This window comes from Otolemur garnettii, unplaced genomic scaffold, assembly GCF_000181295.1.
Source record: "Otolemur garnettii isolate 467f Iridium unplaced genomic scaffold, OtoGar3 scaffold00108, whole genome shotgun sequence".
NCBI lineage: Eukaryota > Metazoa > Chordata > Mammalia > Primates > Galagidae > Otolemur > Otolemur garnettii.
In genome coordinates this window covers 2,687,028-2,711,938 of record NW_003852503.1, presented here as the reverse complement: position 1 = coordinate 2,711,938, position 24,911 = coordinate 2,687,028, and the positions used below count along the sequence as shown (strand labels likewise).

Genomic DNA, 24,911 nt, shown 5'->3' with positions numbered 1-24,911 from the left:
CTATTTTTTGGTTGCAGCCGTCATTGTTGTTTGGCGGGTCCGGGCTGGGGATTCGAACCCGCCACCTTAGGTGTACGTGGCTGGCGCCTTAGCCGATTGAGCTATAGGCGCCAAGCCTTAACTACAGATTTCTAAGGCAAGGTCTTCGTCCATGCATCCTTTATCCTAATATCTAGCACCACATGCCCTACTTTGCTAATAGATATCACAAGCTCAAGAAGAAATATATAATTTTGATATTAACTTGAATAAAAAAGAAATATAATAAAGAAAGGAACTTCAACAAGGTTGAAAGGTGCTTCAATAAGGAAATTTCTTAAAAGATAGGATATTCCAAAACCAAAGGGTTTTCTGTATCTTTGTTTCAGAATATCTATGCCACAGCACCAATTTTAGGGTGGGTATGTTCCTTCAGTATGGATAGGTGAGAGTTGATGCAGCAAAGGTTAGGGGTTTTTTTGGTTTGTTTGTTTTGTTTGGCTACAGAGCACTTTGCTTTCCTTTCTGTTTATTAGTATAACTGGTTATGAGAATGGGGATATAGAAGCAGACAAGGCTAAAATTACCCAGGCCAAGGTCAGATAAAGAGGGAACAGAATGTCTAGAGTTTTGCTTCCTCTGCTGTTTTTCTACCATGCCACATCTGGGTGGATGACAGAGACAGGTGACTGCAGGTTGAGAGCCATCTCCTTCATCACCTCTTTACAGGCTGCCATTGGGGCAGTATTCTTCCTTCATTACAGGTCAAGTCCTTCTTACACTGCCTCATGGCTCAATGGCTGTGAAAGAGTTTGCAATTCTTTCACCAGTTGAGTGACGATGAGGATAATAATACCTATTGCAACCTAGCACAGTCAGACTTTATAAATTCTAAAGTGCTGCCCAAATGTTAGTTGCTACTGCCAATTCAAAGATGACTAATTTTTTTTTCATTTTCCTACATCAAGGGCTAGTGAAAAATTTTTTACAAGGGCCTGATAATAAGTATTTTAGGGTTTGTAGGCCATATGGTCTCTGTTGTAACTACTCAACTATGCTTTTGTGGTAGACAAGCAGCCATAGATAATATAGAAATGGATGGATGGGCCTTGTTCCAATAAAACTTTATTTATAAAAACAGGTGGCAGAATAGTTTGACCCATGGACCATATTTGCAAATCCCTGCCCTATGCTTTGGTAAGAATGAAACACCAGAGGCAGAGAAGAATATCTACACTTCCTTTGGATCAAAGAATGATATTGTTGAGTTTTGTGAAAAATTGACCTAAGACTTTTACATATCTCTTTAAAATACTTTTTAAAATTAGAGTTTTAATTTTTGTTATCATGGCCATCTTCATCATTACCATCATTTTAGACCTATCAAGAAGTGTTACCGAAAGAAGCATAAAGGAACCCTAGTTCTCTATATGTACCACTTGACCACACTCTCTTCTGGGAAAGACAGTTTTGATTATTGTTAAAGAAAATATCAATCATACTTGTGGTGAAAGGTCGCTACATTTTTTAACAAATTGGTCCTTTGAGCAAGATGAATTTTAATGGATTGGTTTATTAACCTAAAGGTTGAACCAGACTGAGAGTAACTGAATGATTTGTTCATAATTAGTATTATTTATAATTATTTTACTTGGGAAAAAATATCACCTTAAATGTCAGGATGTTTTTTAATTGCTTCAGATGAGATTCAAAATAATTGACTTTGCAAATGTATTTTAAAAAACTCATTTAAAAATACTTGAAGCTGCTGACAGTCTGTCTAGAAGAGGCAAGATATTGATATTCATTACTGGGAACAGGGCAGAAATTGATCCATGATTTTCTTTAACCAGATGAATTGTGCATTGTGGTCACTTCTGGACTCTAAAACAGATGAAATGCTGATATAGAGTGAGGGGTTTGTTTCTCTTCCCATCAAATCTGCTAAGTGAGTATGCTGTGTGAATGCTGGTGTATGTTTTTGCTCAGATATGTATGTATATTTGCATAGGTTTTGTATTGAAAAGGGAATATTGTTAATAGAAGGGACACACATATATGCATGCCTGCATACATATATATACATAGTTTTAGGAAAATATAGTCTGTGTACCCATTGTACCTCTAGACATGGGATTTCAATAGGATGCTTTCTAAAGATAAGTAGGTGTATGACTTAAACTTGGCACCTCTATAAATATCTGATTTGTCAGTTGATTGGTAGACATGAAAAAAAGCAGGAGACTATATTAGCAACAGGAGAAAGATGGCTTTTAAAATAATTTAAATTGTGAAATATGGATAAATCACTAGGAAGAAACAGGCAGCATAATAACAATGGTGGTAGCTTGGAATTACACAGCACTTTCAGAGACCCAAGCTGTTGCTGTGAAGGTTTGATCTCTCGTGCCCCTCACAGCTACACTTGGGTGCAGACAGGAAGGGGAGTAACAGCTTCGTGTAACAGATGATGGAGAGAAGTCAAGGATTTGCCCCAGGTCTCCATGCATTCACCATGCAGAAGGGGCAAGAAGAGGCAAGATATTGAGGTTCATTACCAAGAACCTGATATTCATTACAGGGACCTGAGGGGTGGAGGGTGTGAATGTGTCTACAGGTATCAAAGCCAACTTCAGTCTTCATAGCTAGACTCAACCAGCCAGACCCAGCACACAGAACCCAATTTTCCATCCAAGACATTTCAATGAATTAAACAAGAAAATGACCTGGAAAAAATAACTCAGGCAGGGAATACATAGCGAAGGGCTGGTCAACACAGTCTCTTGATTGCTCCTTCCAAGCACAGTCAGTATGATCATGGGCCTGCGACACAGTGGGGCATTAACCCCGGCTGCAGTGTCCAGGACACAGACAAATCACTCACTCAGGTAGCCAAGCAGACACCATCAATTACGATCAATTCCGAGTTTGAGAACTCGAAAAAGGTCATTAAAAAGAACATTTGATGGTGAATAAAAGGGAAAAATCACGAAGTTTCCCATCTATCTCCCAACAAGTTTGCTCTGTAAAGTGCTATGGCAATAGGGAGTCATGTATTTAAACTTTCCCCAGAAATACTGGAGTAAAATTAATACATATATTATATACAACACATATTTTATATTGTCGTACTTTTATTATATATGAGTGTATGTGTGCGTGTGTGTATATATATATGTATATGTATTCCGTCAAAGCACAGTAGGCAACCCCCCTGCTGAGAGTAGTAAGGGTATATTAACTGATTAATTATTATTAATGCCATCTTTTATTTAGCTGGCAATTATAATCTATTAAGAGCATTTATTCACATTATCTTACTTACTCGATTTTCAGAAAAACCCTGTAAGGCTCATCAGTAATATATTATTATCTCCCTTTTATAGACAAAGGAAAAAGGAAACTCAGATATTTCCTTGGTTAAGCTAATCTCACAAAGAAGCAAAGCCTGGACTAGACAGAACAATTTCTGACTCCTAGTCGGTCACGGAGAGCAACAGTGGACGATCCCAAGAAGAAAGGGGAAGGGGAAGTGTGCCACCCTCGTCCAGGGGAGAAACCTGAAAACACCCTCAGACCGAAATTCCTTCCAGTCTAGGTCAAAGGCCGGAGTAGGTGTGACTCTATGACACACGACCAGAATAATCAGAGGCACTTTCAGGCACACCTACTCACTTGGAGTTTTCTTGTGCAAGGGAGCCTTCCCTGTCAATCTCCTATCCTCTCATGTTTTGGGAAGTTTCTGGGGCAGCGGAGTTGGAACCCACTTCAAACCAACTCAAGTCTCTGATTCAGTTCCCAAACCCTCCCCACCCTGCACTCCTCTGCTCCATGGTCAGCCTTTTACATCACACCCTGCAACCATTTTTTTTTTCTTTTTCATTCCCCAGGCTCCTCCCTCCTTTCTCCCCTGATCTCCGAACTCTTTCAACACTGCCTCCCCCCTGTAATCTCTGCTGACCACCTTCTGGGTCTGCTCCACCGCTCCTGCCACCCCAAGGCTCTGTGACCCCCTCTGTAGTCCTCTTGCAGTACTGACCTGTGTCCTGCAGCCACAGGCACCTCCTGGTTGGCCCTCCGCTGTCTTGGCTCTGTCTGCTGCCACCAGCCTCCACCCAGGGCCTGTGAGCTGTGCATGTCTTCAAGCTCTTTGTTACTTTGCCTCCTTAATTTATAATGCCAGGTAAATAACAACAATAAAAGATATGATCCATGGTTCTCGTCTGCAGCCTCCACAAGTGTTGTCTCAGACCCCAACATTGCAACAAAGAAATCTCACAGTTGGGTGAGTGAAAATCAGTTACAGGACAGGAGCAGAAAACTTCTGTGCTTCCAAAATTCCGCAGCCCCAGCTGCCCTCCGGGGGCTCCCCCTTGTGGAAGATGCGAGGCATGGCAAGGCAGTGCCCAGCTGGGACGGTGCCTCGGCCAGAGGAGGGCGGGAGAAGAGCGCACATCCTGCCGGGGTGGGGTGCTCCCACCCCGGGGTGTGGGGTCCGAGTCCAGCCTCTGTGTGCGCTGTAGTGTTGAGGTCCTCTATAACTCATCAGGGGAATAGCTCGGGGAGACAGCACGCTGGGTGCCCGAGGTCTCTGAGTCCAGGTGAGTGTGGTATAAGTAACAAGCTTGTGCAGCTTCTGCTCGGAATGGGAGGTGGTGACTGGAAACCATTCGCCTCTGCTTCATGCCCTGACTGGCACGAGTGTATCACACAGGCGGACATTCACGTGGGGCTGCTCAGGAGAGACAGGCGTGGTGTCCACTGTCTGAGTAAAGATTCAAGGTCCATCTGTCCAGATGATGTGTTTTTCAGAGAAAGAGGATCTCAGCATTCTAACCCACCTGGCAGGTGGTATCATCCCCACCATCTAAGTAGCCCACAGCTTCTTCTGCTGTAAGTTATCACTGTTGTGTCTGGTCTTTATTCCTGTAGCCTCTGCGTTACCTGTCGAGAAAGAGCCCCTGAAGGAGCTGTGGTCTGAAATGAATGGAGTTTGATGATTTCAACTCCAAGTTCAGTCTGTGAACTTGTGGCTTTGGTTCACTACAGAGCTGCCACCAATTTCAGAAGGGTAGTAGAACTAAATAGAGCTCAGTGGGAACCGGTATGAGAATCAGTTTGCAGATACTAATATACCGTGTTTCTACGGACTGCACCCTGACCCCCACCAGAGCTCCCTTGCCAGGATTGCTTGAAGACACTTGACAACGTGTCGTGGCCAAACGAGCTCTAGGCTTACACAACGGTAGACTTGATTCCTATCTGGGCCACTTATTCTATCTCAGCTAACAACTCTCCCCTCAGTTTCAACATCCAGAAAATGGAGTTCACTTAATTTCACAATCAGGATCTTAAAACTGATACGATGTCAAAATGAGGTAATGTGTCACAAACCCTTTGGTGCCAGCAGACTATTATTCTGCAAAGTTTTCTTACTTGGGTTCCACTAACTGTGCTGGTCACTGAGAAGCTTCCCACCAGGCCTCTTGGTTGCTTGCTCCATATTCGACATAGCAATGAATTCTCTCCTGCAGGCCTGGTCTGGGACTCCAGTCTGTCGTCCTCAGCATGCCCTCTTTATGGCAGGGGAGCCAGTCAATCCTCCCCAATGACGTGGCTCGTTGCCCTGCACTGAGGATGGTCGGTGAGCATCACTTTCCTCTCCTCCACAGACAGAGCAGAGTCTGAACACACAGGGCCATAGGAGGTCAGGAATCCTCAGTTCCATGGATTTTGCTTGTACATTTGGAAACGTCACTTGGTTGTGTGAGCCTCGGATTCTCTGGCAGCTTTTTCGTGAGCCTTTTCCTTAAAGGCAACACAGACACTGCAGAAATAAAAACAAAACAAAAGAAAAAAACCAATCAGTTTAAGCAAAAGGAGCTTAACTTTGATGATGATGAAGCTAATTGTTGATATTGTTACTGATCATGAATTCAATAAATATTTCTCAGACCTATGTTGGGCCTTAGGCCAGATATGAAAAAGCTAAACTGCATTGAAGATACTTCAATTTTGTTATCAGCTCGACAAGTAAAAAACAGTCACAAGGCTTTAGAGAATTCAAGGAAAGCTGCAAAAATAAAAGGATTGCCTTTCATGTGAATAGACCTAACGGTGAGGACCACTGTGAAAGATGGAATCAAAATCTAGAAACATTTCTCATAAAGGAAGTAACAGGGGCCAGGAGCACATGAGGGATCCTGAGTGATGGGTTGAGAAACAGGAAGGTGAATGGGAGGGAAGAAGGGTCTGGTCTTGTTCCCCTTTTGGACTGGTCAGGGCCTGCCATTCTGGGCCCACACCAGGCTCAGTGGAATACCCTGAAAATAGAGCAGCCAAAATAGAGAAGAGACTCGAAGCCATGTCCTGGGGAGTTTGGAAAACCAGGACTATTTAGCAGATGAAGGTACAGCTCTGGAATTGCTGTATTCACACATCCAAGGACTCTCAGGTACAACAGGGCTGGAATTTGCTCTGCTCAGCTTCAGGGAATAGAATGGAACCCATCAGGAGAAACTTCAAAGAGAAGGATTTTTGGTTCATCAAAAAAATATTCTGCTGGTTTAGTCCAAACGTGGGAAGGTCACTTCCTGTCTGGAGAAGACTCTGAGGGCTCTGTCACTGAATGCTCTTTGGTCAAGGGAAGGGCCCATGCACAGAGGCTGACTGCACTGAAATAACCTCTGGGGACCCTGCTTGCTCTTAGAGTATTTGAGCCTATGAACAACGTGGGGTCCACAAGGAGGAACTAGATGAAAGAAGCACATGAGATTCTCGCACGGAGCATGTAAATCCTCGTGAGGGATCACACAGCCTGACATGTTAGGTGATCAGATAAGTCCAAAGCCTTATTCTCTCCTTCCCTTCAAACAGGATTATTTATTTTAGTATCTTAGGTAATTCCAAGACTTCTTGGTGGAACAAATGCTCTTTCGTATAGCAGAAAACACAAAGAAAAAGGCAAATCTCCTACTGAATGATCAGTGTAAGGAGCATCTCAGGTTTTAAAAGAGATGTTTAGAAGTCATCTTATCAAACATTTAAATTCCTCCCAGAACTTCCCTGATGGAGTGGTCACCTGATCTCTGTTTGAACCCAGCCTTTAAAGTTGAATGGATGGTAGGCCATTCAGATAGGGCTCATGAATCAGAAAACTAAATAAAAATGAAAATAAAATAAAATAATAAATTTTTAAAAGAAAAAGCAAAATATAATACATGCAAAATGCATCAGAAGGATATGGAAACAAAAGTCAAGAAGGCGGGATGTTTAGTGTAGTATCAGAGCATAAAGACAGAACCCAAAATTCATCAGAATTTTTAAAAGTCAGAATTCCAATAAATTTTAAAAATGCCATTTCCAGTTTGAGGGACCACATTTGTGACACATGGTAGTGCTGAAGAGCATACGGGAAGTTGTTGCCAATTCTGTGATCCTTTGCATCCGTGTGTGAGCCTTACAATGTGGGCTGGAAAAGTCTAAGACTAGGGACAGGAGAGAGAAAAAGGGTCCAGATTGCAAATGAAGAAGGAAGAAATACCATGGAGCGTTTGGAATTGCTTGTATGCTATGAGCTGGGACAGAGTTGCAAAAGGTGTGCAGAGCTGGTGAGGACGTCAGACAAGAAATGGAATGTTCAAATGATTGAGCAGAAGCAACCAAGGGCCTAGGTGGAGGAAGAAAAAGAATTCACAGTGGTGTGTGCCTATAATCCCAGCTACCTGGGAGGCTGGGGGGTTTATTGAGGCAAGTTCAAGACCAGCCTGGGCAACATAGCAAGACCCCATCTCAAAAAAAAAAAAAAGAAAAGAAAAGAAAAAAGAAAGGATAAATATGAGAGCAGAAAGAAAAATAGAGAGGTAAGAAGATGTGAAAAGAGAGCCTGCAGGGAGGTCCAAGATATCTGGGACATTTCCAAGGTCATCTCAAGGTATCAAGAGGAAATGAGGGGAGGGAATAGGATCAATGTTAAGAGGAAATAAAGGACACAAGGCACTGAAGGATCTTTTGAGTGGAAAGAAACAGAAGGAAAGTCACAGTCAGCATAAGACTTGGTTTTTCCATTTCTCCGACCCTCACTTAAGTCATTGGAAATCTCTGAATCCATCAAATGTTGACTGAATGCCTCCTAGGTACTCAGATATTTGATAGAAATAGAAACCGAAGTATGAATTAAAAATCCATGCTATAAAACTTCCCAGAGTAATCTCAATTACTATCAGTCAGTTAATAATCATTTCCTCAGAAACTACTATTGGCTAAAGACCATAGTCAATGCTAGGAATCCAACTGGGATGACCACGGCTACCCCAACAGAGAGCACAGAGCAAGTGAGGAAGGGGAGAAGGACAAACGTGTAAACTCCTACAAAGGATTATAGGGTGCTATGCAGAAAAGTAACAGAATATCCAAGGCAGTGTTCCTAGTTCTTATGTTTTTAACAGAAAAGAAACGTGAAAGAATCAGAAGCAGTCGGTCGGCAGGAAGTTTCTTCCTGGCTTGAGAAGTCCCAGTGTTTAGACAAAGATGGTGGAGGCTGAGCCCAGGAGAGGAGCTCTGGGAAGCTGGTAGGGAGCCAGGCTGGGCAGGAAGACTGGCTTTACTCCTCAGGGAAATGAGGCGGCTTGGAGTGGAAGGAAGAAGCCTCCTACCCAAGACCCTCCTATAGACCCACTCACCCTGCCCTGTGTGGCCAGCACAGTGGCTGTGGCCTTCACCTGTGGCTCAGCCAGAAAACGGCCTCTCTGGGGCCTCTCCTGGCTTTCCTGTGCCCTTGCTTTTCAACCCGGGCTTGCAGATGAGCCCGGCTCCCCTGCTCTAGTCTGAACGCCTCTGTTTCAGGGAAGCATTTGCATTTTCCTTGGCACAGGTACAGCTCGCTGAATTCTTTCAGGCCAGGCCAATTACAACAAGCCCTAAAACTGCTGAGCCCAGTGGTTTCTTCAGAGATCTGCTTACATTCCCTCCCTGAAAAGATCAGGGGCCCACTCGGTGCAGCCTCCACCCCCAAAAAGTGCACGTTTCACTGTGAAGGTGGAGGGGGCGTAGGACCCTTTCCTGAACAGGGTCATGAGGTGCGACCAGTTTTCACTTTGATTTTACATTCCTTGATTGCGTTTCACCCTGTTTTAAGACGATGGACAAGATAGCTCAGGGTCGGCTCCCTTGAAGGCTGTCTTGAGAAAGAACTAGAGAGGCTTTTAGCATAAGCCCCAGGGGATCTCAAGTTGGCAGAAGAATTTATATGTGTCAGTACCCTCTCTCATGCCTGGACTTCCACTGGGTTCAGGGTTCAATACTGAAACAACATTCTTATAAATTCTGGCTTTGTGAAGCAGATGGAGTCAGGATATAGATGATTTTTGGTTTTTTCATAATCCTAAAATATTTGTGCAGCAATAATCCAATTCTAGAACGGATTACTCCAAAGTTCGGGTATGTTTCTTTTTTCAGATTTTGAATTGTTACACCAAGATTTTTCAATAAACTTACCTCTCTGTTTATATTCTATTTTGTTTACTTTAGAATGCATAACATTCCCTAGCTTAAGAGAAGACACGGAGGGGATATTTTAATGACAACAGGTTAAGCAAAGGCACAACCAGTTTGGAATTAAAAATCACCCATGAATAATGAATAAAGCATGGAATCTGAAGGCAGATCACTGAGAACTGACCACTTCTAGGAGGCCTCTGCAAGAGCATCCTTCTCACAACACAAAATCATCACAGGACCATGTCTAAACTTCGGGCACTGACTCACAACTAATTAAGGCAATGGCCTTGCAGGTCTGTGCTTGAGTCTGAGGGCAGGCTTCAGACTGGCGAAACTGGGTTTCTTGAAAAGAAAAATTTGAACTCATTCTCTTCCTCCTTCTCACAGGCAGGATGGCCTACATGTGTCCAGAGGGATGAGAGCAGTCATTTAGAACTGAACTTTCTCACGAAGACGGGAACTACAGAGTCACAAGTTCAAAACCGCCATTTTTAACTTAGAAGACAAGAAATCAGAGCCAAATCTCTTTATTTGCAGAAGGGCAAATAAATTCTAGGAACCAAAGGTGGTTCTAATATCCTTATTTTAAAAAAACCTAGCATGAAGAGCAAGGGGGGTCTCTGGTGCTAACTCTCCTAGGAGTGGGCTCTGTCAAGGCCCCCCAGCACCACTCGACTCAGAAGCTTTCAGCTCCCTCCAGGCACTTGGCAATCAGAAGTAACTGCATCTCCATGATTTCGAGGTAAATTTACAAACTGAAATTTGCCTGGCTTAACTACAAGGATGCTGCGTTTTCTGTACCAGCTAATGAAGAGTAAATATTCACATTTCCATACCAAGAAGGAAAAGAATATCTTAGGCTAAAAGCAGCCTTCAGTGTGCTACCTGGGATTGGAAGAAGAGTCAGATTTCTTGTCTTTAATTAAGGATATAGCTGGGCTGAACGGCTGCACATCTCTCCTGGGTTCTTGGCCAAGGACCAATCTGGGTCGTAAAAAGAGGAAATCCCCTGGGCCCAGGTAGATCTCTAAAGAAAGAGCTTTAGTTGGCTGGGCTTTGTTTATCAAAGCAATATTTTTTCTTGTCCTGGAGTCAGCAAATTTTCTGCCAGGTAATCGGAGAGGCCCATAGGGAGACTTAAATGAGACAAGCCCAATGGTCCTGTACCAAAATCTTTAATGTTGAAGGCTGCTAAGATGCCACGGTCACAACATTGCCAAATGCCTACTGTTTTGGGTGGCAGTGAACACAGAACTTAATCAAAAGTCATTTCCCATTTCATTATTAAAGCCAAGGAAATCTGGTACCAGAGCCTTGGATTTTTGAGGAAGAAAACGGTGACAGACAGAGTGAGGGCGGGAATTATTCAAAACACTAAAGGTCACTCCATACTCCAATGGTGCAGAATATTGCTGGGGCACATTCTGTGAAATGTTTCCCTCCCAGTTCCTTGTAGCATCCTCCCTTCTGTGGGCAGAGAGCCCCACTAAGTGTGAGATATTATCACCACTAAGAGTTGGGGCAGAGCAGGGCCAATGGGACCCATAAAATGGCCTCATCCCTCAGGGAAGTTCAAACCTGTGTCCACTCCCCTATTTCTGATCTCGACTCACCCTCCATCAGGGTCATACTCAACCAAAATGGGAGGTTATGGGGGAAAGTTTGCACAGCTAACAGACCACCATTGTTTACTGCTTGTTTCTCAGCAAGAAAAGTGTGGAAAGTTCAGCTGCTCCCATTGGCCATGGGACAAATGCCCAATTGCTCTCTGGGGAAATCTGATCGTGACTGTGTCAGAGTCAATTCCTCCCTCCCCTCCACCAGCCCCCTCCTTTGCATGTGCTCGGCTGCCAAGCTCTGTCCATTCTTTCTCCATTATATTTCCTGAATTAGTCCCTTTCTTTTATTCCTGTTGCAGTTCTCCTTGGTGAAGCTTTCGTCCGTTTCTTCCCCTGGACTCGGGCTGTATCTTCCCACTTAGTTCTTAACACCTACTTCTACCCACTGTCATCCATTTTCCACATGACTCTTCGCTTGGTCTGATCAGGTCACTCTTCTGTTCAAAGACCCTAGGTGATGCTCTGTCGCCTTCTGGTCACAACTGATTCTACATTGCCTTCAACCAAAGTCCAGCAAATAAACGGACAGCTTTATTCACAAAGATTACATTGTCCAGTGATTCACATGTCACCCTATGAATAAGGGACTGAGGCCCAGGGAGTCACATTCTAAGTAGCCCATGCTCCAGGGGTAACCCTCACTTGTCCTGTCCAAATGGGTTTCTCTCCTGTCTGTCCTCCTCCCCTGTCACAATCAACAAGTCCTTTCCCGGGTCTGCCCTGAATTACCTCTTAAGTTCTTGGACTCTACTATCTTTAACTGCTGTTTGTTTTAATAGCAAGTTCCACTCGCAGAAATGAGATTAGCAAAGTAAAAAAGAAACAACTGAGTCCCAAGAAAAACACCAGAGGATGACAGCAGATCGAGGTTAGAAAGGCTGAAAGGGAAAGTGAGCTGCCGGGTCTTATTTGCTCTATACCCTACATCTCGGGACCTTACTCATCTACAAACTATTATCTTGATCGGGATGGGCAGTTTTCTGCTGCGCTTATGCTCAAGATGTGAATATTTGTTGTATATCACCACGATTCAACTATAATAATAATCTGTGTGATGATAGCAATAGTCTCATGGAGAAACACGTTTGGACAAAGATCCTGGACTCTCAGAGAGCTGCACAAACATTGTAAGTCGCTTCCCCCGTCATTGAAGCATTGCCATTTCTGGGGCTGAAGGCAGCAGCAGCGAGGAGTGGACATTAACTCTTCCCATGGAGAGACAGAACACACCACGCGACATACCATTCTGAAGATCCCAATTCTAGAGAGTGTCTTTTTTGCTGTGTGTTAAAAGATAGACATGAGGGGCCTCCCTCCGCAGGAGACCTGTGATCACCAGCAGTCACTCCCCTGTCTCCAGTGGAGCATGGACTGTGCCAACAATAGCCTGGAGAGATGAGAAGCTTGCTTTTCTTAAAAAAAGAAGAGGAGGACGGAAAAAATGAAAGAAACAAACTCTTGGGGGACAACTACCAATTTTACCTAGTATCTCACCACGTGGCACAGCTAGGAAGTTCTTTACATGCTCTAACCCACACATCTCCCGCCATTTTTGTTTGTTTACCATAGATTGCGTATGGCCTCTGTGCAAAGGGAGAAATACTCTCAGCCCTTCCCAGCTGGCCAGTTGGCTTGACTAACAGTGAAAAGTTACAGTTAAAATTCCTGTCCCCTAAAAGGGCCATTGAGCACTGCTCCATAGAAGACCTACCAATCACACCTCTAGAGGGACAGACTGGCCACACATATAAAGGAACCTGGGGTGGTGGGTGAGTGTAGATGCTCTAGGCGTCCTCACCACTGCCTCTATCTACTAAGAAGAAAAGAAAAGCAAGAATCCTGCCCACTCTGTGACCCCAGCAAAGAGTCAGACACCTGCAATTAACCCATATCCCCCGATTCACTGTGACTCAGCCAGAGCAGTGCATGTGGTGACACATGACAGGCATCCTGGGCACCAGCCCTTACATGGTACTTACTTGTGTCCTAAAACCGTTTTGTTTCTTGAGGCTAGAGATGAGATTCTTTAGCAAAATTTTTTCTATATAATTATGCCCCAACCATTTCCTTATTCATTATAATTTCTTCTGTCTTACAAACTAAAATATTACTCTTGATTTCAAACACACACACGAAGGAAGGAGTGAAAACATTAAAAAAAAAAAAAATGGGGGCAGTGCCTGTGGCTCAAAGGAGTAAGGTACCAGCGCCATATGCTGAAAGTGGTGGGTTCAAACCTAGCCCTGGCCAAAAAATGCAAAAAAAAAAAAGGAACTTCAAAGGCCAGGAAGTTTTCCATATTTCACTAGAACCTGGCTTTTGCCTCTTCCACAGGGTTTCTTAGGCGTCCCAACATGCAAGTTATCTTTAAAAATTCAATGTTTGGCAAGAGTCATCTTGAGGCTAGACAGAGGAGGTCGGAACAGAGACCTACCCAATCTGAGTTCACTTTAACACCTCCAAACCTTGGTTTTCTCACCTGTAAAATGGGAATAAGATGACATCTCTCACAGGGTTATTAAGAAGGTTTAATTAAAATGAGATGAAACTCCTAACACAATTCCGGGCAATTTATTGCTGGCTCTTGTTACTAATATTACCATGGTCATCTCTGGGCTTAAAGTAGTAAAAAGAGGGTGGGAAAGAGCTCCAAGAAAGTAACCAAGGAGCTGGTGTCCTGTGGCCCTGCCCTGTCCCACTGTGGAGGGTGCAGAATATTTCTCTCATTCACCAGGTCTCGCTCTCTCCCAGACGTGGTGGCACAATAAAGGCCGCCTCCCACAAGGCTGCACCACAACAGGCTGAACCTGGATCCACAGGAGACATCTCTGTCCCGCATTCCCATCAGGCTCTTCTGAGCCAGCTCCTGGGGCACAGACAAAGACCCATTCAGGGTGGCTGGAGCTCTGCAAGCCAGCAGATGAAGCAAGGGGCCGCGGAGGGGACAGAGAGCACGCAGTGCCTGGCACCAGCCCACTGGGACCGCCCAGGCAAGCGGGTGAGGAGGGCTCAGGTCTGCAGCCCAGGCTATGCTCTTTGTTTGCTCCCGGATTCCTTTCTCTGATGGCGGTGCTGGGCATCCGGGAAACCAGCTGCCATGGCTGGAATTGAATGACCTCCCCAGAGGAGGCTGGGACCACCTCTCTCAGAGGCAGCCCAGGAGGCAGGACATGAGGAGGAGGGGAGAAACTGTCCATTACTAACTTGCCTGCCATTTCCAAAGTGCCTCTTTTTGTGAAAAATAACTCTGAGCTTCCCACCCTAAAATGATCCTAGTGTGGAAGTAAGAAATTAGAAGCTAAATCAATATATAGCAGCCAACTGCTATCCTTCAGGACCTAGAAAGTGGCTCCATGCCCTAAAGCCTCAGTTTTCCCATCTGTACAATGGAGCTGGGTGAAACAATTTGACAGAATTCAAAGAGTAGCTGCTGGGAAAGAATTGCTAGGTAGCAGCTGGTTTATTTTCCCTGAGGCCACAGGAGGGCCCTAGCCTTCCTCTGTGTGGCCTCCTGTGACACCTGGAGAACTCCTGGCCCAGGACGTGAGGCAGCATGGCTTTGTGGGCAGCCCTCCAATACGTCAGATCTGATGCATCGAGGATGGGCCAGTTCTGCAGCACCATGGAATTTGGAGCAGAGGGGCCACTTAAGGAACCATGACCCTGGGGTGCAGACAAAAATGGGATTCCCTTCTTTACCATTTCCCTCCTAAGTCTATAAGAAACTATTCCAACAAGGTGACAATCAAACATGGAACAGAACCCCCTTTAGTCACCCGGATTGTAAGACATGCCCTGTGAGACAAGAGCATTTCCCAAATGGCTCAACTCAGAAAGACTGAAAGGCTTTCCCATGATCTGAAGACGTCTGTATGTCAATGAATCTAGCTGTCCACCTTTCCTGGGATGTGAGACTGATGGTATTTATTCATCTAGGTATCTCTCATCCAGTGGTAGGTCTCAATACAAGCATCACCTCCTCCAGAGAGCCTTCCTGACTACCCAGCTTAGATTAGTGCCCGGTCATCATGTTTCTTACCACTGGGTACATCCTGGGTACACCTCTATCTTAGCAATTAGGATATGAGATTGAGATTGTCTGACTGCCTCTTCCTTCTCAGTGGCCAGGCACTCCACTGTTTATAACTCCATCATCTAATACAGTGCTGGAGCAAGGCAGGAGCTTAAGAAGTATTTCCTGGTTTATTGAACTAAAAGGAAGAATCTCTCTCTCTTTATGTAAGTTTCCAGTATAACCCCCCGCTTGTGTTTTGTAAGGGTCTCCCATAATCCTTGCTCTCAGGAAGTTCTGATATCTAACCCAATTTTCTCCTGCATGTAGACATTTCTATTTTTCCTAACCTTAGGAGTCCATGGCTGGTCACCATCCTCATTCTTATCAGAGTAGTAATAGAAATTGCTGCTGTCACTCATCTTTTTTTTCTCTCTGGTCAGTTTTATTTGGAAGTTTTAAATCAGGAGTGAACTTTCAGAATCTCAGCTCCAACCATTTTTCCTTTTAATAGGAAGATAAAAAAAAGCTTTCAAGAAGTCCACTCATTTCAACAAGCTTTTGTGAAGCACCTACTATGTGCCAGGCCACGTGTGATGTACAAGGGATAAATGCGTAAGTCCCAGCCATCACGGGATCTTCTACCTAAAACCAAGAATAACAGGGATACTTAATTTCACTAATCAAAAGTAGCACTTCACCTTTCTTGTAGTCTTTTGGTGAGAATCACCAACTTTTGTGAGTATGTGGGAAAGTTTGGGGGGGAGACACAAAGTTTCCAGATTCCGAGCAACATGGGACAAAGGGAGTGGAGCAATCAAGGAACATGTTGGGGACAATGTTGGGGAGTCCATTTAAGGGTGAGTGCAATGTATCTATTGACCTTTTGTAAGAAATCTGTTTCCATTTTCACTGCTAAAGAGAGGATGACATCCACTGCCCACACACTTGGAAAGCTGGCTGCCACCCCCAAGCTGGCACCCTCCCCGCTTCTGGCCAAGCGTAGGGTCTGGGTGACTTGAAGCAAGTCATCCAGGGACATTTGGGATTCTGATCTAATGAGCTAGTGGAGGTAGTACAGATAAAGTCTGGGCAGACATCTGGCAGCCTAAATAACATCTGATTGGTCTGAGGTTTGGGCTCTGGCTCCAGCTGGGAGCCTGGGGCTGTAGTCTGGGACGCCTGCATTTGGAGCTGGTGATGGCAGGTGGCGCAGGAGAGCAGAAACCAACCCTCTTGTGGGCCCCTAAAGCAAGCATGGTATTAATTCCACCCAAATGGGGCTCTATGGCCAAGAAGGGCAAAAGAGACCATGCTTTCCTAGCGGGCCAGAAAAAGACAAATTGGCCATATGGAGCATAGCGCCATCTATGGGTAAAGAAAAGCCAAGGTAGGTCCTCAGAGGATTTTAGAAATGTACCAAGAAAATGAAAGAGAAAAAGAACACCTGTGTTAACTTCAAGAGCAAGGTAGGACCTCGTGCGCTGAAAGGCTCAAAGCACTTTGAACTCCTAAGATAGCAAATGAGCAAGGTATGATTCCCCAAATAGCTTTCCCCTCCTGCCAGAAACAAAACAACAATAACCACAAAAAATTTTCAACTACTTAGTGGATAAAGCTCTGGAAATCAACATTTTCAAACAAACAAACAGATGAAAGGAAATGGATTCACAGTTTAAAGCTACCGGAAGGAGCCACTTTCTTAATATCTCCTAATGGTACGATTATGCCCTTAGGGGAAGAGAGCCAGAAAGTTTTCCCACATATGCCCAGTTTCTCAGTTTCTGTACCCAAAGGGGACAGAAATGTGGCCCTACGTACCTATTTCTAAAACATGATAAGTTGAAGAATTTAAGCAACTGAGGAGTCCACACACAAGAATGAAAGCACCACATATAAGATATGAAACATTTCTCTTCTAAAAGATCATATTCAAAAGCAGTGGACTGCTGAGATGTGCATTAGAGAATTTTTCTTCATACGCTTAAATGGTATGGGTTGGGGGTAAATCTTAGGGCATAGAAGGAATTTTATTTATTTTTCCAGTTGGTTTACTTTCATGTTGTTACTTCTGTCTTGGGAATAGATGCCTGAGCTCTGATGTATATAAATCAATTTTCAGTGTTTGCTTAAGTACATATACATATACTATAGCAAAATGTTGCTTTGCTTGAAAAATCGTTGAGACATTGATACGTTTGTCCTCAGTCAATATTCTACAAGAAGCGTCTGGGTTCACTGCTCAACCAGGACAGTAGGATAAGTCCAGAGACTGATTCCTAAGCCAACTACTACCTACCACCTGCCAACATGATGGGTCCCCATGTCATAGATGCCCCACTAGCAAAATGTATAAGGGCTGTGCGATTTACACGCCATCAAAGGGCAATGACAGTACAGAGAAAAGAAAGGTGAATTCCATCTGGGTGAGATCAGAAAGGCTTCATGGAGAAGGATGTTGGGGTTGTTTTATCCGCCATGCCTTTGGCATGCTGTTTGCTCTGCCTGAAATGCCCTCCCTAAATTCCCATCATCTTCCTTTTGTGGGTAATTTCTGGGCTTTTAAGCCCTGACTTCATCTAGAGCCCTCCCTGACCAGCACTTTGCCCCTTAGAAATCCTGTGAAAATCTCAACTCAAATACATGACACAGGAATGATGTTCCTGTCTCCATCGCATCTATTATAATTTTCACTCACCAGCTGGGTGGCACCTTTTTTCTGCTTCTTAATGATTTCCCAGCTCCCTCTCCCTCAACTGCCCAAGTATAGTTGTCAGATTAAAACAGAACTGCTCAGTTAAATTTGAACTTCAGAGAAACAATGAATCATTTTTTAATATGTGTGTCTCAAATACCGTACATATTATATTTGCATTTGTTAACGAAGGCAGTCTTACTCCTGAGAGGACTGAGCTCATACCTGCTTTCCCCTCCCTGTCCCACGTGGCCACGGGAAGCAGCAAGTTCAATATCTTTGCACTGGACTCCTTTCCTGGCCCTCCAGAAGAAAGGGGGCACTCCTGGCCCACACTTCTAGCAGGCTACAAGAGTCACTGAAGATTACTTTCAGATCCCTTCTGCGTTTTTTTTTTTTTTTCTCTCTTCTATATTTGGTGTATGTATTCAATGGAAATGAAGTTTAAGTGTTTCAATTCAATATAACATCACTTGTTCAATTAATTGTTAAATAGGAGGTTATCACTTATATTTTCATTTAAATGTGTTTTAATGAATTGTATGACTATGACACCTTGCAATCTGTTAAATCCATGTTTAATTTCCAAGAATGGCAAGCTGGATGTTATGACATTTACCTTTTTTCCTACCAGCTCTTTCCACCCCTTCTCTTCTGGAAGAAGCAAAGGAGATCCAGCTAGGAGAGGAGAAAGATACAGAAACATACGCGGTCCCATCAGAGGGCCCGCCATCGTGAACCACCTTTAAGTTAATGTTGCCGGCTTTATTTCACTACTTTAGCAAATGGAGCCTTAAACATGAAAATAGAAACAGCTTGTATTCCTCTAACGAATCCATTCCACCAAGACTAACATTCTTTCCACTTACATCCCATCTCCCAGGGTAAAAAATTGCAACAAGGATAATTTATAGCAGTGTTGTCTTACCTTTTTCACTTCATGACACACACACAGGAAATTATAATAATTGCATGATAATTGCATGACTGGGGTAAGTTGAAAAGAATTCAGGAGGTTCTATGTCAGGCTTAGTGATAAAATTGATTAATATTAATTAAAATTAGTAAGATTATGCCTAAAATATAAAATATTATGAAAGATATTAAATATGGTATTTATTAAAAAGTTGCCAGTAAATCATTCTCAATTTAGGAACACCCAATACCCAACTTTAAAAGGTAAAGATAATAATCGCATATGCCTTCTATATTATTAGAAAGACTAAAAATATCAGAGTTAAATCAGAAAAAAGTAACATTTTATATTACAGGCAAAGCAAAGAATTTCACTGTCAATAAACAAATCATGACTTTAAAATAATCATACTAATACCTGGGCATTTTAACAGGAAGATCCAGAGAGTGAAATGTAGTTTTAGCCGCCCAGAACACTTTCTGGTGGCAAGGGCAAGTCACAGAGTTTTATAGATCTTAACAGTCATTACAGAAGTTAGGGAGTTTGTAGATAAAGCCATTCAATGACTGTTCAAATAGAACTGAAAATTTCCAGATAGTTTTCAAACTGCATTTATATGCTTTAAGGAACATGGCGCCATTTCGGGAGGCCTCTGGAAGCTGTTCCAGGCGCCCCTAAAATGCACAGCTCCTGTGGGAAGCTCCACCTTATAACGGAGATCATGATGTGCCTGTGTCCTGGCATGTTTAACACGAAAGATTACCAAAGAAGAGAAATATTTTTATCTTTTAACTAAATGAAAATCCTCCCCCAATATTTAAGGATTAAGAGACATCCAGGTAAATCACGGAAGGAAACCTCAGGGGAAGCCGTCCTTGCTCCCAGCCGGCCTCACTGTGCAACCATCAGTGGGACTCCAGGCCCTGGCATAGGCACTGGAGAGAGAAAAAACACAACTTTGTCCTATTCAGAAATAGTTTACAGCCTGGGGAGTGTGACTTACACGTAAACAGAGAGGCCAGGGAATCTATAATTTACCATCATCACATTCACAGCAAGAGCTAATGATTCTTTCTTTTTTCTTTTTTTTTTTTTTTTTTGAGACAGAGCCTCAGGCTATCACCCTGGGTAGAGTGCTGTAGCATCACAGCTCACAGCAACCCCCAACTCCTGGGCTTAAGTGATTCTCTTGCCTCCACCTCCCAAGTAGCTGGGACTATAGGTGCCCACCACAACGCCTGGCTATTTTTTGATTGCAGCCATCATTGTTGTTTGGCAGGCCCAGGCTGGATTAGAACCTGCCAGCTCAGTTGTATGTGGCTGGCACCTTAACCGCTTGAGCCACAGGTACCTAGCCAGAGCCACTGATTCTTAAGATTCAGGGGTACTTCTCAGCCCATCCTCAGTTTATGCTCTAACCAGACACACATGATTTTACAAAATCTCTTGCTGCTTTTCTCTGGAATATTTCTCTTTTCCTAAGAACTTGCTTTAGGTTTGACTCTTCCGAGTGTTTTTCTCCTACTGAAACGTAGGCCCCTGTCCCCTTCTCCCGCTCAGCCAGCCCAGATGTTTCAGGGCCCATCACCACCAGTTCCCACTTGGTGGCTATATTCCTACATGCCTGGAATGTCAAACCCAGGTGCAGGAGAGCTGGGTTGAGAATGAACCCAACCGTGTTTAAGGAAAAAGAGTTTTCTCTATTCATCTTATTTTCTAGGCCTCAGCAGGGGTTCCCTGAGCAGATGACTTTGAAATCGTCAGCCTAACCTGTGCCTCCCCGCTGAGCGTGTCTCTCCATTCCAGCCCTGGAAGGATTGCAGCATTGAGCCAAGTGGTTTTGTGGACTCTGTTGTGGATAGCACATCCATCAGGGAGTCCCATCTGAGCCCTCAGCAAAACAGAATTAACTAATGTGCATAAATTAGCACCAAATGTCTCCTCTGTGGAGAAATGCCAAAACCATTCTTCCCTATAACAGATAACTGACCATCCCCCAGCTCCCAATAGACTCTTTCTTCAGCAATGACCCCCACCTCACCTCACCTTATGTTTACTCTGATAGTTCAGCATGATTTCAGATGCACTGCCTCATTTGCCCTTTGACATTTGGGAGGCAGATAATTTAGGGGTTTTATTTCCATTATATAAATGAATAAAATAAAGCTCATAGGAGTTAAGTGACAAAGCCGAGCCACACAGCTAAATCTCATTTTATTTCATTTTACTTTTTTGAGACAGAGTCTCACTTTGTCACCCCCAGTAGAGTGGCCTGGTGTCACAGCTCACAGCAACCTCTAACTCTTGGGCTCAAGTGATTCTCTTGCCTCAGCCTCTCCAGTAGCTGGGACTATAGGCTCCTGCCACAACACCCAACTATTTGTTGAGTGGGGTCTCGCTCTAGCTCAGGCTGGTCTCGAACTCATGAGCTCAGGCAATCTGCCCACCTTGGTCTCCCAATTGTTGAAACGAGGTCTTCTGACCCTGAATCTAGTATTCTTCCCACTATGCTATTCACATCAGCCAGAAGCAACAAGAAGAAAAGTTTGGGGAAGACTAACCCTGAAGGAGCCACCATGCTCCTTTTCTCAACCTCCAACACATTCTCCAACCTCCAACCTCATTCTCCCAGAGGCTCTCCCAAGTTTTATAAATGGCAGTCACCTTTGGTATGCACATGACTCAGAGAAAAACCACCATGCACGCATGCACACATATACATGTTCATATGGGTACAGAATGTACTGTTTGTCATCCCAGGATTTGAAACTCATCTCTACATTCTTCTCAATCCAATAAGTGCCCGAAACAGCAGAAGCTCGACAACTGTTGTGTGAACAGATGAATGCTTATCTCTCTTGCGGCTACGTCTTATTTTGGTATCTCAGAATCATTCTTCTATTTCAGCCAGTCCCATTGCCTAGCTGCCCCCACCAACCTTACCGTAGTATTGGAACAGGCTCCGTGGAAGAGGATGCCGTATACAGCTAAATGAATTGTAGCCAGACAGAAAGTGAACAACAGCCCCTCTTCTGCTGAAACGCAACCTATAAATTCTAGCTTCAGAGATGATTGGGGTAAATCAATGCTTTCATCCTTTGAGACAGATAATCCTTTGAAAAAGAAGCTCAAACCTCATTTTATAAACGAAGGGAGATAAGCATAGGGTCAGAGAAATTAAAATAGCTTGTTAAAGGTCACCAGGCAGGCAAGGGACAGAGGCAGAATCTGAACTCTGTTCTGACTGTTCAGTCTGCTGTTGTGTTTCCTGTACCTGGCATGGTAACTCTTTGGTGCTTCTTAAAGAAGTATCATTTAGACTAGGTGTTTGTCCATCCAGCAAGGCCCTTCCCCAGACTCCTGATGAATGGTGGCCAAATCCCTCACCTCCTCTGAGGCCTTGCTCATATTTTATCTACTCAATGAACCTTTCCTTCACCACTCCAAAGAACAGCCCCCAACTTCCATCACTCTAGTTTTTTTTTTTTTTTTTTGAGACAGAGTCTATGTCACCCTCAGTAGAGTGCCATAGCGTCACAGCTCACAGCAACCTCAAACTCTTGGTCTTAAGTGATTCTCTTACCTCAGCCTCCCAAGGACCTGGGACTACAGGTGCCTGCCACAACACCTGGCAATTTTCTTGTTGCAGTTGTCACTTTTGTTGAGCTGGCCCAGGCTGGGTTTGAACCTGCCAGCCTGGATGTATGTGGCCGGTGTCCTACCCACTGAACTATGGACACTGCCACCATCACTCTACTGTTTAAGTAGGATTTTTGTCTTTGCAAATTCATTCATGCATCGTGAGTGCTATGAATACTACTAGGAATATAGTAGGTATTCGTGAAATATCTGTGGAATTGAAGGAATAAATGAATGGAAGTATTTGGTTGGTATTTGTTGAATGAACAAAGTTAAGAGATCTTGCCTTATCTAAGTCATCCTATGAATAAATTCCACTTGCTAAACACCTCCTGAGTGCTAGGCCCAGTGATATGTCTGCTCCCAAGTCATTTGAGATGGAGAATATATGCTCATATTATTGATGAGGATATGCAGACTCAGAAATTAAATTAGTCAAAAATCATATATTAAATGGGTTAGAGAGGCAGAACTTGAACTCAGTTCTGCATCCAAAACTCTGGGGTCTTTCTACCTTATCACAGCAATTCTCAATGCACTCACACCTACAGAAGTGCTTCTCTATAAGTGAAATTTTGCCCCTTCTAAGTAGGTAAGTTTTAGCCATTTATAGTTAATACTATTTTCTCATTGGACTCAGGATAAAACTCGAGAGCCTTACATTCCCGGACAGGAAGCTATTTCCTTTCCTGTTATGAAGCCGGGCAGCCATGCCTGTTGGTGAAGCAAGTCTGATAATTCTGATTTCTACTCATTTAAGAAATTTAATTAGGATCATAGCCTCAGTCAGGTGCACTGTGAATACAGCTGATGTCATCAGAGCTCACTTAATTGGTTTGAAGGAGAAAAAAGTTTTTACAGTCTGAATATGTCTCCACTGACATAAAGGTGATGGGCCTCAGGGGTTTGTGAAGCAGGAAAGAAACCAACTTAAAATCTGGATCCTGTGATTAAAGACTTTTTTTTTTTAACATTCCCTGAGAAAAGTTTTTCAAGCTATAATATCACTGAAGTAAGAATACCAAAGTGGCAGTGTCAACCACTTTTTATAATTTTATTGTGGCGTTTTTTGTACCGTAGCATTCACTCATTTTAAGTCTACAATTCAATGATTATCTGTGTCTTTATAGAGTTAGGCAACTGTCCCCACTGTCCAATTGTGGAACATTCATAACGCCCTTCAAAATTTCCTCAAACCTGTTTGCAGTCAATTCCTTCCCCCACTCTGGCCCTCGTCACACCTTTGCAATCCTACGCAACCATCTATTCACTGTCTTTGCCTATAAATTCGTCTTTTCTGGAAAAGAGAATTATATGGTATGCGTTCTTTTGTGTGTAGCTTTTCTCTGAGCGTGTTTTTGAGGACCTGCTATGTCATAGCAGCATCAGGAGTCTCTACATTTCCAGTGTTGGAGAGTATTTCACTGTACGGATACTCTGTTTTGCTTACTCTTTCCTCCCTTCATGGACAGTTGGGTTGTTTCCATTTCTTGGCTATTATGAACAAGCCTACAATGAACATTCGTGCCATGGCTTTACATAGACACGTTTCATTCCTACTGGGCAGATCCCCAGGAGTACAATTGATAAGTTTTATGCTACATTTCTATCTATTTTTTCCAGACACTTCCAAACTGTTTTCTAAAGTGGCTATTTCATTTTACATTCCCACCAACGATAGATGAAGGCAATCATTGATTTTTTTTTAATTGCTTTAGAAGGTAGAATTGAAAGTCTTCAACTTTTTACATGTGGTCTTTGAACTGTAACCTTGAAAGCAAACTGTGAAATATCTAAATCACACTATATACTGTTAAAGAGAAGAAATGATGGGGAATTAAGGGAAATACAAGAGGTGTGGATCAGGAAAGGGATATGTAGCAAGCAAGTGTTCTCAGGGATAGTATTCTCAGCTTTCAATTGCTAGGAAATTAAATCAAATAAAATAAGCACAGAAAGATCAGTTGGATTGGCCATACAGATTGCTCATTTACTCAAATTCATTTTGAGATGTATGTAACAAAGACATTGGTTACATTTATTTTATTCTCTCTTCTTTTATCTCTGTATCTTAGAGGGAACAAACATTTTGGGGGGCTTCATCCAGTTTTAGTATTTACTAGTGAAGCTGGATTGGGCCCACTTACGTTTGGGGAAGCTCCGAATTGCTTACGTTTTTTGTGATCTTCAGACAAAATTCTGAAGCAGTCAACTCCAGAAAATACAAAATTTGTTTGAGAATAAATTCAGTTTTCTATTCTACAGTTCATTAGTTCTTTCCTTCATTTATTTTGGAAAACATTGATACGCTCCTTGAGATACCAAGAGTACTAGACATGGACGGTGTTTTCAAGGTAGAAATAGACACGGTGGTGAATACTGCAGAAGAGAATTCTAAGTGTCTCATCAAAATAAATACAGATTGGAGGCAGAACTGAGACGTGAAAGAAGGAATAGCTTAGGCGAGTCATCACAAGTTAAAAGATGACTGGTATTTGCCAGAGAGCCAGGCGTGGGGTGAGAGGGTGGTCATTTTAGCGAAGGGCTCCAGCA

The 24,911-nt window shown here is 43.3% G+C and overlaps 1 long non-coding RNA gene across 2 annotated transcripts in view; it reads right to left on the bottom strand.

Annotated features, from left to right (window-relative positions):
* LOC111727477 overlaps window positions 1-24,911 on the bottom strand; it is a 174,728-nt gene that overhangs the window by 17,149 nt on the left and 132,668 nt on the right. For both annotated transcript variants that reach the window (XR_002775032.1, XR_002775033.1), the window contains exon 4: window positions 4,019-5,806. This is a non-coding gene — a long non-coding RNA (uncharacterized LOC111727477). The remainder of the gene's footprint in view (window positions 1-4,018; window positions 5,807-24,911) is intronic.